This window comes from Neoarius graeffei, chromosome 11, assembly GCF_027579695.1.
Source record: "Neoarius graeffei isolate fNeoGra1 chromosome 11, fNeoGra1.pri, whole genome shotgun sequence".
Classification (NCBI taxonomy): Eukaryota; Metazoa; Chordata; class Actinopteri; order Siluriformes; family Ariidae; genus Neoarius; species Neoarius graeffei.
The window spans coordinates 63,375,383-63,383,567 of record NC_083579.1 but is presented as its reverse complement, the minus strand read 5'-3'; the positions used below and the strand labels follow the sequence as shown (position 1 = coordinate 63,383,567).

Sequence of the window (8,185 nt, the reverse complement as noted above, 5' to 3'; positions counted from 1 at the left end):
GCGACTTGTCCAGGGTGTACCCCGCCTTTCGCCCGTAGTCAGCTGGGATAGGCTCCAGCTTGCCTGCGACCCTGTAGAAGGATAAAGCGGCTAGAGATAATGAGATGAGATGAGATGAGATGAGATGAGATGAGATGAGATGAGATGAGATGAGATGAGATGAGAGATGAAATTAAAGTTCCACAGAAGGTTTAATGACTCATCCCCTGCAGGAGCACAGCAACTTCCAGGTTCAGGGAAATTTATTACTGATTTCAACAAAATGCTTTCGACTTTTTCTTCCACCAAAGCGTCCAGTGATTCCTACTATATCACCGTTGGTAAAAATGTGTTATATGAGAAAGTAGCTGAATACCAAAACGTGTTTAAAGCCATCAGCCTGCATAGCGGTAAACATTTGCTCTGTAAGGTGAGCTGAACTGATTCTCACAGACCCATATAGCCAATGTCATCTACTGTGGTGTACTTAGACCTACTAAGTGGTGTACTTAGACCTACTGTAGTAGGTCTAAGCACAGCAAAGCTCAATATCCAAGCATTATATGCTACTTTCTTGCTTTCTTTTTGTTGTTTACTGTCTTTTTTTCTTTTCTTGGAGATAGTTCTCAGAGCTTGGTCAAACACTAGGGAAGAGCGGGGAGACTTGAGACGGGAGAGACTTGGGACAGTTTGTATTCCCATAAATCAATTTCAACCAATCAGGTTTTAAATTACATCAGAAGTTAGATATTATGGGGTTTCACGTGACGTCACATCTGCCTCATATAGTTATTCAAAACTTTAGCTGGTGGTCTACCAAAGCTCAGTTTGTACAGAGAAGGTGCATTGCTCGCATGAAAAATGCCTTATGCTTGCATTGTTTTAGGTTGTTCGAATCGATCAAACTGTGAAACTGATAAAAGTTTCTTCAGAGTTTCCCGTGAACTAATAAAAAAGGGTGAACAAACACAGGATTTCTTAAAAAGACGTCGAGAAAGAGGGCGGCACGGTGGTGTAGTGGTTAGCGCTGTCGCCTCACAGCAAGAAGGTCCTGGGTTCGAGCCCCGTGGCCGGCGAGGGCCTTTCTGTGCGGAGTTTGCATGTTCTCCCCGTGTCCGCGTGGGTTTCCTCCGGGTGCTCCGGTTTCCCCCACAGTCCAAAGACATGCAGGTTAGGTTAAGTGGTGACTCTAAATTGACCGTAGGTGTGAATGTGAGTGTGAATGGTTGTCTGTGTCTATGTGTCAGCCCTGTGATGACCTGGCGACTTGTCCAGGGTGTACCCCGCCTTTCGCCCGTAGTCAGCTGGGATAGGCTCCAGCTTGCCTGCGACCCTGTAGAACAGGATAAAGCGGCTAGAGATAATGAGATGTGATGTGACGTCGAGAAAGGTGGCTTTTGAACCTCTCACGGAAATTGAAGGGAGCCGAGTCGAAGAATGTTCGAGTTTGCAGTGATCACTTCGTGAAGGGTTTGTATTTCCCTCTCAGCTATGGCCTTAGTGTTTTCCAAGTACTTTTCTTGCTATGTGTCATTATTTTACAATACTTTTTTTTAGTCACGAAGCTCTAAAGTCCCCAGTTGTTTGTTTGTTTACTCCTCACAAAGTCCATATGCATGAAGTTTGCGACAAAATTCTTACCCAGCCATATAGTTACAATGCGCCGTGATCACTTCTCCGTCTTGTTTAACTAAGATCCAGGTCTTTAAAGGGGTTTCTGATGATCTTTGTGAATGATTTACCTGAGAGATAAGAGCCAACACAAGTGAGGATCAAGCCAACTGTTGTTTGTTTACACTTCAACTTGCAGCGCTTTGTTGTAAAGACACGAACAAAAAGTTAAAAAAAAAACATACACGGGCAAAAACAATACAGGATTCATTCTGCAGCAACTTGATCCCGAGGTCCTTTACCCAGCCACATACAAAAATGTTGTAAGCCTCCATACTCTTCCACCTGTTTTGTGGTGTCGAAGGACGTCTGCAACACCAGATAGTTTGAGATGTCAGGGAACTCGACTGAAGGGTAGTTTTCGAGATTGTATGACAAATCCTTCTTTCCCAGACTGTAGGAGTCGATTCCATTGCACATCGCAATCTTCTGAATATATCTAAAGCGAGCAGTGGCTTCTAGATTACAAGCATACTCTGATAAGTTATCACTGGTTGTTTGCACTACGGCAGCAGTTTAGACCACTAGCTATTTCACTTCTGGTAAAACCGCTAAGAAAAGTCACGTGACTGAAACCCAGCAATTGCCCTTTAGAGTAACCTATTTCCTTTGGAGGCACTAAGCTGGACACTGCAATAAGGTTTGTGCAGTTCATTATTTTTGTCAACCAAAACTTGTATTTTCTACTTCGCAGTCCACCTCTATTCTGTGGTGTAATGTACGCTGGTGAATACATAGTTTGCACATGACGTCACAGAGTCGGGGATTCCCTAGTGGCAGCCATCTTGCGGGTCAAGCTTACCTTACGGGTCACTGAGCACACATTGTAATGCGCGAGTACAAAGTCTTCAAAAGAACCCAAGCAGGCTATTTAAAGCTAGCAATGGTGCACACCTGTTGTATTCATGGCTGTCGTAATAGGTCAGATGATGACGTCAAGCGGAGCTTTTATGGAATTCCCACTGTACGGGAGCACGAAGGCGAGCAAACAAAGAAACTCAGCATAGAAATGAGAAATCTATGGCTTGCGAGAATCAACCGCAAGGATTATCAGCCTTCCAAACACAGCAAAGTCTGCTCCGATCATTTTATAAGTGGTAAGTTGTTTAAATAAACAATCAATTGTTTTTAAGTTTGTTTTTGGAAACCAAAACATCATGTAAACAATCTCTGGAGAATGCCTAACTGGAACCGCTGAGTGTACGCTTACATTGTAATGTACACTTAATATCACTCGTTTGTCACGTTTTCTATTTCTATTTCCAATGTTTACATACCTTGGCTGTAATTAGGACACGACTGTCACTTGTTTTTATATGGTGGACTTCATGGACCCAGCCACAGACAAAATAATTGTATGACTCCAGCGACTTGTATGCTTTGAGGTCGTCAAGTGTGTAGGCACTTTTACTATTCACGAAATAGTTCACAATATCAGGGTACGATATGGATGGCAGCCCTGCATAGTCACTTGAAAATGCATCTTTGTCCACTTCGTAGGGGTCAATTCCCCCAATCAAGGCCAGTTTGGCTGCATACCGTTGTCGTGAGATGTCGTCCGATGTATCCATATACTTCCGTTTGCTTGATTTTGCCGACATTGATCTTTATTTTAGAAAACTGACTATATAACTTCATAAATTCATCCAAGATAACGTAGCCGGTAATGGCGATGGTCCGTTTTGTTTGCCCCACAAGATGGCGGCTAGAATGCCGTGACGTCAGTGAAAACTATGTATTGAGGATTTGTTAGGAATTAAAGTATGTAGCCTAGAGTTACCATATACAGTATTATTTATTAAATCCTGGGGGAAAAAATCTCATCTCATCTCATTATCTCTAGCCGCTTTATCCTGTTCTACAGGGTCGCAGGCAAGCTGGAGCCTATCCCAGCTGACTACGGGCGAAAGGCGGGGTACACCCTGGACAAGTCGCCAGGTCATCACAGGGCTGACACATAGACACAGACAACCATTCACACTCACATTCACACCTATGGTCAATTTAGAGTCACCAGTTAACCTAACCTGCATGTCTTTGGACTGTGGGGGAAACCGGAGCACCCGGAGGAAACCCACGCGGACACGGGGAGAACATACAAACTCCGCACAGAAAGGCCCTCGCCGGCCACGGGGCTCAAACCCGGACCTTCTTGCTGTGAGGCGACAGCGCTAACCACTACACCACCGTGCCACCCGGGGAAAAAATCATTTAAGGATTTTTTTTCAAAATAGCCAGATGGGGAGAATTGAGACAGTTTATCATGTTACAGTTTTTTTTCTTGTGGTTTACAAATATAAATTTGTTTAAAATGTTTTTGTTAAAAATGTGGGAGTGTACTTGTATGAAAATTAAGCTTATTTTGAGATTAGATAATTAGATTAGATGTTTTTTATTGTCATCACATATAAAATACAACAAAACTTCATTTGCAGCAACTCTCCAAATAGCGGCATTTTGTGATTTAAAGGTGCATAATAAGTAATAATAAACAAATAATGGTAATTTCTATATTTAATAAATATTTCATTCTTTTTTGAGAATGGAACTGTTTTGTCTCATCAGGTTTTGGGTAAACTGACATTTTTCTATCTCTGTAGCACAGTTCATATGTTACAAGTATTGATAATAAATAAAAATTAAACATGTAGGCCTAGGTATTTTATTTTTGTCCCATGTCTCCCCCCTATGTCCCAAGTCTCCCAACATAATGTCCCATATCTCCCCTTAATGTTTCATGTCTCCCTGCAAAAACCTGATGACAGAAAAAGTGAAGTCTGAAGGCCAGTATATGTGCAAAGCTGAGAAACTAATGTTGTGGTAAGAGGGTATAGTAAATACTCTCTAAGGCAATATGAATGTGACGCTACCTACAAAGAATTTCACACAATTTACAAAAGCTGAAAACTTGTCCCAAGTCTCCCTGCTCTCCCCTACATATGAACATTTTAAAGATGAATTTCAATTGTAGAATGAATTAAAATGAAGTGGCAGTGTAGGCCATGGTTCACCCAAAATGAAAATATCCCTGAATTAACACTGACAAACCCTGTCCAACTGCATATGAACTGTATAATCCAACATCAGACAATTCTGTGTGGATGATTTACACTTACATTCATAGTAGTGATTGTTTTAGGAAACTGGTACAATCCAACAGTTTTTTGATCCCATCATTGCCGTTTCCCATTGAAATGATGGGATTAAAACCTATCCATCATAAGCGTCTATACCGCTTACTCCACTAAGGGTCACAGGTGAGCTGGAGCCAATCCCAGCTGACATTGAGCAAGGAGCACCCTGGACAGTTTGCCAGTCTATTGTGTGACTAAAAGCTGTGTTCACATATATACCGGTACGATAGTGGTATAACTGTATCGATACAAAGTATACCGGTACACTTTAGTGCATCTGTCCACACTAGCGAGAAATGTTTGCGGTTTTCTTTCACGGTAGTTGAAATGCGCGTGCGTGAAATGTTTCCGTGGTTACCGAGTAACTTCCTTCCGAGAATATGGCGGATGAAACAACGTGTGTGTGCTTTTTGTTGTCAATGTACAGTCTGTATTTCTGGTGGTTATTTATTCAGTTGAATCGTATAAAACGTGCGAGGCAGTTGAGAAAGAAACAAAGAAAACGAATCTCCGTTCTTCACTAACTGTTCCTGGCATCGCTCGTCTCCCCAAAGCTCCAACAAACACATAACTTCGTCTTTGCTCCATGTAGCTCCACGGTCGTTTTGAGCCATTTTGACGTTTTATTTACAGCTGGAAAGCACGGGCGTATTGTATTGTATGAATAACCCGGAAGACGTAGGAATGGTTCATTGCGCATGCGCATTATATTTGTATCGATACAGAACCGCTTCATCTGTCCACACTAGAGCGAAGCTCTACAGTACCGGTACGAAACCCATACATTTGTGGGTTTCATACCGATACAGTTATACCGCTACAGTACCGGTATAGTTGCTAGTGTGGACAGGTGTTGCGGTACGAAAGTACTATCGTATCGGTACAAAATCCCTAGTGTGGACAGGGTATTACACACAATGACAAACAGCAATTCACACTCAAATTCACACATATAGGCACTTTAGAGTAGTCAGTTGACCTAATCTGCATATCTTTGGACTGTGGGAGGAAACCAGAGCACCCGGAGGAAACTCGAGCAAGCACGGAGAGAACATGCAAACTCCAGACAGAAAAGCTGTGGTTGACTGGCATTAAAACCTCAAAAAAAAAACATATCTCATCTCATCTCATTATCTCTAGCTGCTTTATCCTGTTCTACAGGGTCGCAGGCAAGCTGGAGCCTATCCCAGCTGACTACGGGCGAAAGGCGGGGTACACCCTGGACAAGTCGCCAGGTCATCACAGGGCTGACACATAGACACAGACAAGCATTCACACTCACATTCACACCTACGGTCAATTTAGAGTCACCAGTTAACCTAACCTGCATGTCTTTGGACTGTGGGGGAAACCGGAGCACCCGGAGGAAACCCACGCGGACACGGGGAGAACATGCAAACTCCACACAGAAAGGCCCTCGCCGGCCACGGGGCTCGAACCGGGACCTTCTTGCTGTGAGGCGACAGCGCTAACCACTACACCACCGTGCTGCCCCCCAAAACATATCATCAGATCAAAGTTAATACAATAATGCAGTGTTTACAATTGTGCAATTATACAGTCTTTCTTTCTTTCACATTTTTGTAGGTTTTTCCCATTAGTAGATATGTCCAATCCCTGGCTGTGTACTCTCACCTTCCTGTTTAGCCCAATCTACACCATCCATCTGAAATCATCCTTGGACATTCTCTAGTTTATGTCTTCTTCGAACACACACATGGTAATATGTACAGACGTGTTCAGTCCTCACTAGGCCGGTGTGAAGAAGAAGCTTCGAGGCTCTTTCATCAGATAGTCTCTGTTGTGGCACATTGTCACAGTAATGCTGTGGTTCTGCCGAGACTGAAACTGAAGCATTTTTCCTTTAAAGATGAAGAGCGGTGAGACTTCTTTTCTTCCTTGCAATAGAGAGGAGTAATTGATTACATTTGTAGAAAGTGATTGATCGTGTTCAAGTAAAATAAATATCTAACCAAAAATTTTTTTTCGAATCTTTGAGATATTTGAATTAATGATTGCACACAAATTATGCATCTGTGTTTGTTGTTTTTATGTATTTGTTTAACTGTTAAATATTCACTTTTAAAAAAAAAATATATAGAACCAAGTTGGCACTGTGCACCCTTAAAGATGCATATATTATCGAAAAGGATGATTTTGTATCAGGCAAGCACAGCTGTCTGGTCTATATCAGTCCGGAGAGCCTACAGACAGAGAGCTCATACTCAGGAAAAGCATCAAATGTATGGACTCTTGGAGTTATGTTGTATACTATTCTGGTTGGACGTCATCCTTTCACACACACAAACCTCAACGGTCTGTACAGTGAAATCCAGAAGTGCAAATTTAATCTTCCAGAGCTTCTCTCACCTAAAGCCAAGTGTCTCATATGTAGCGTCCTTCGAAAAGACCCTTCAGAGCGGCTAACGGCAGAGGAAATCTTGTCCCATCCTTGGTTTTACTCCACCAGCTACTCTCAATATATGTGGAGGAGGATGTTCTACAAAGAGGAAGATCAAAAAGTTCCATCTTTATAGAAAATTAGCATCTCAGTGAACTGATCTCAATTACCGGAAGTGGCCAAACGTGAACACAGATGATACATGCACATTTGGAACTGACTTATTTCATCTACAGAGGAGACCCTTGGTATTTATATTATTATTATTATTATTATTATTATTAGGGCAGCATGGTGGTGTAGTGGTTAGCACTGACACCTCACAGCAAGAAAGTCCTGGGTTCAAGCCCAGCAGCCGGCGAGGAGTTTTCTGTGTGGAGTTTGCATGCAATCTGCGTGGGTTTCCTCTGGGTGCTCCGGTTTCCCCGACAGTCCAAAGACATGCAGGTTAGGTTAACTGGTGGCTCTAAATTGACCGTAGGTGTGAATGTGAGTGTGAATGGTTGTCTGTGTCTATGTGTCAGCCCTGTGATGACCTGGCGACTTGTCCAGGGTGTACCCCGCCTTTCACCCGTAGTCAGCTGGGATAGGCTCCAGCTTGCCTGCGATCCTATAGGACAGGATAAGTGGCTACAGATAATGGATGGCTGGATTATTATTAATTAAAAGTCATTTACTGTCTTAAAATAATGATGGATGTCATTTCTCTTTACATACTTGAGTGGTTCTTGACTATAGTTGTGGAATAGGGCTATTTACTGTGTTTTTATCATTTACTATTTACTGTTTGATCTTAAACACATTAAGAAGGCAAGAAATTGCACTAATTAACTTTTGACGAGGCGGCATGGTGGTGTAGTGGTTAGCGCTGTAGCCTCACAGCAAGAAGGTCCTGGGTTCGAGCCCTGTGGCCGGCAAAGGCCTTTCTGTGTGGAGTTTGCGTGTTCTCCCCATGTCCGCGTGGGTTTCCTCCGGGTGCTCCGGTTTCCCCCACAGTCCA

At 42.7% G+C, this 8,185-nt stretch overlaps 1 pseudogene; it reads left to right on the top strand.

Moving 5' to 3' along the window:
* The first annotated feature begins 262 nt into the window (after positions 1-262).
* Positions 263-7,321, top strand: LOC132893941 (tribbles homolog 2-like; annotated as a pseudogene).
* The last annotated feature ends 864 nt before the right edge of the window (positions 7,322-8,185 follow it).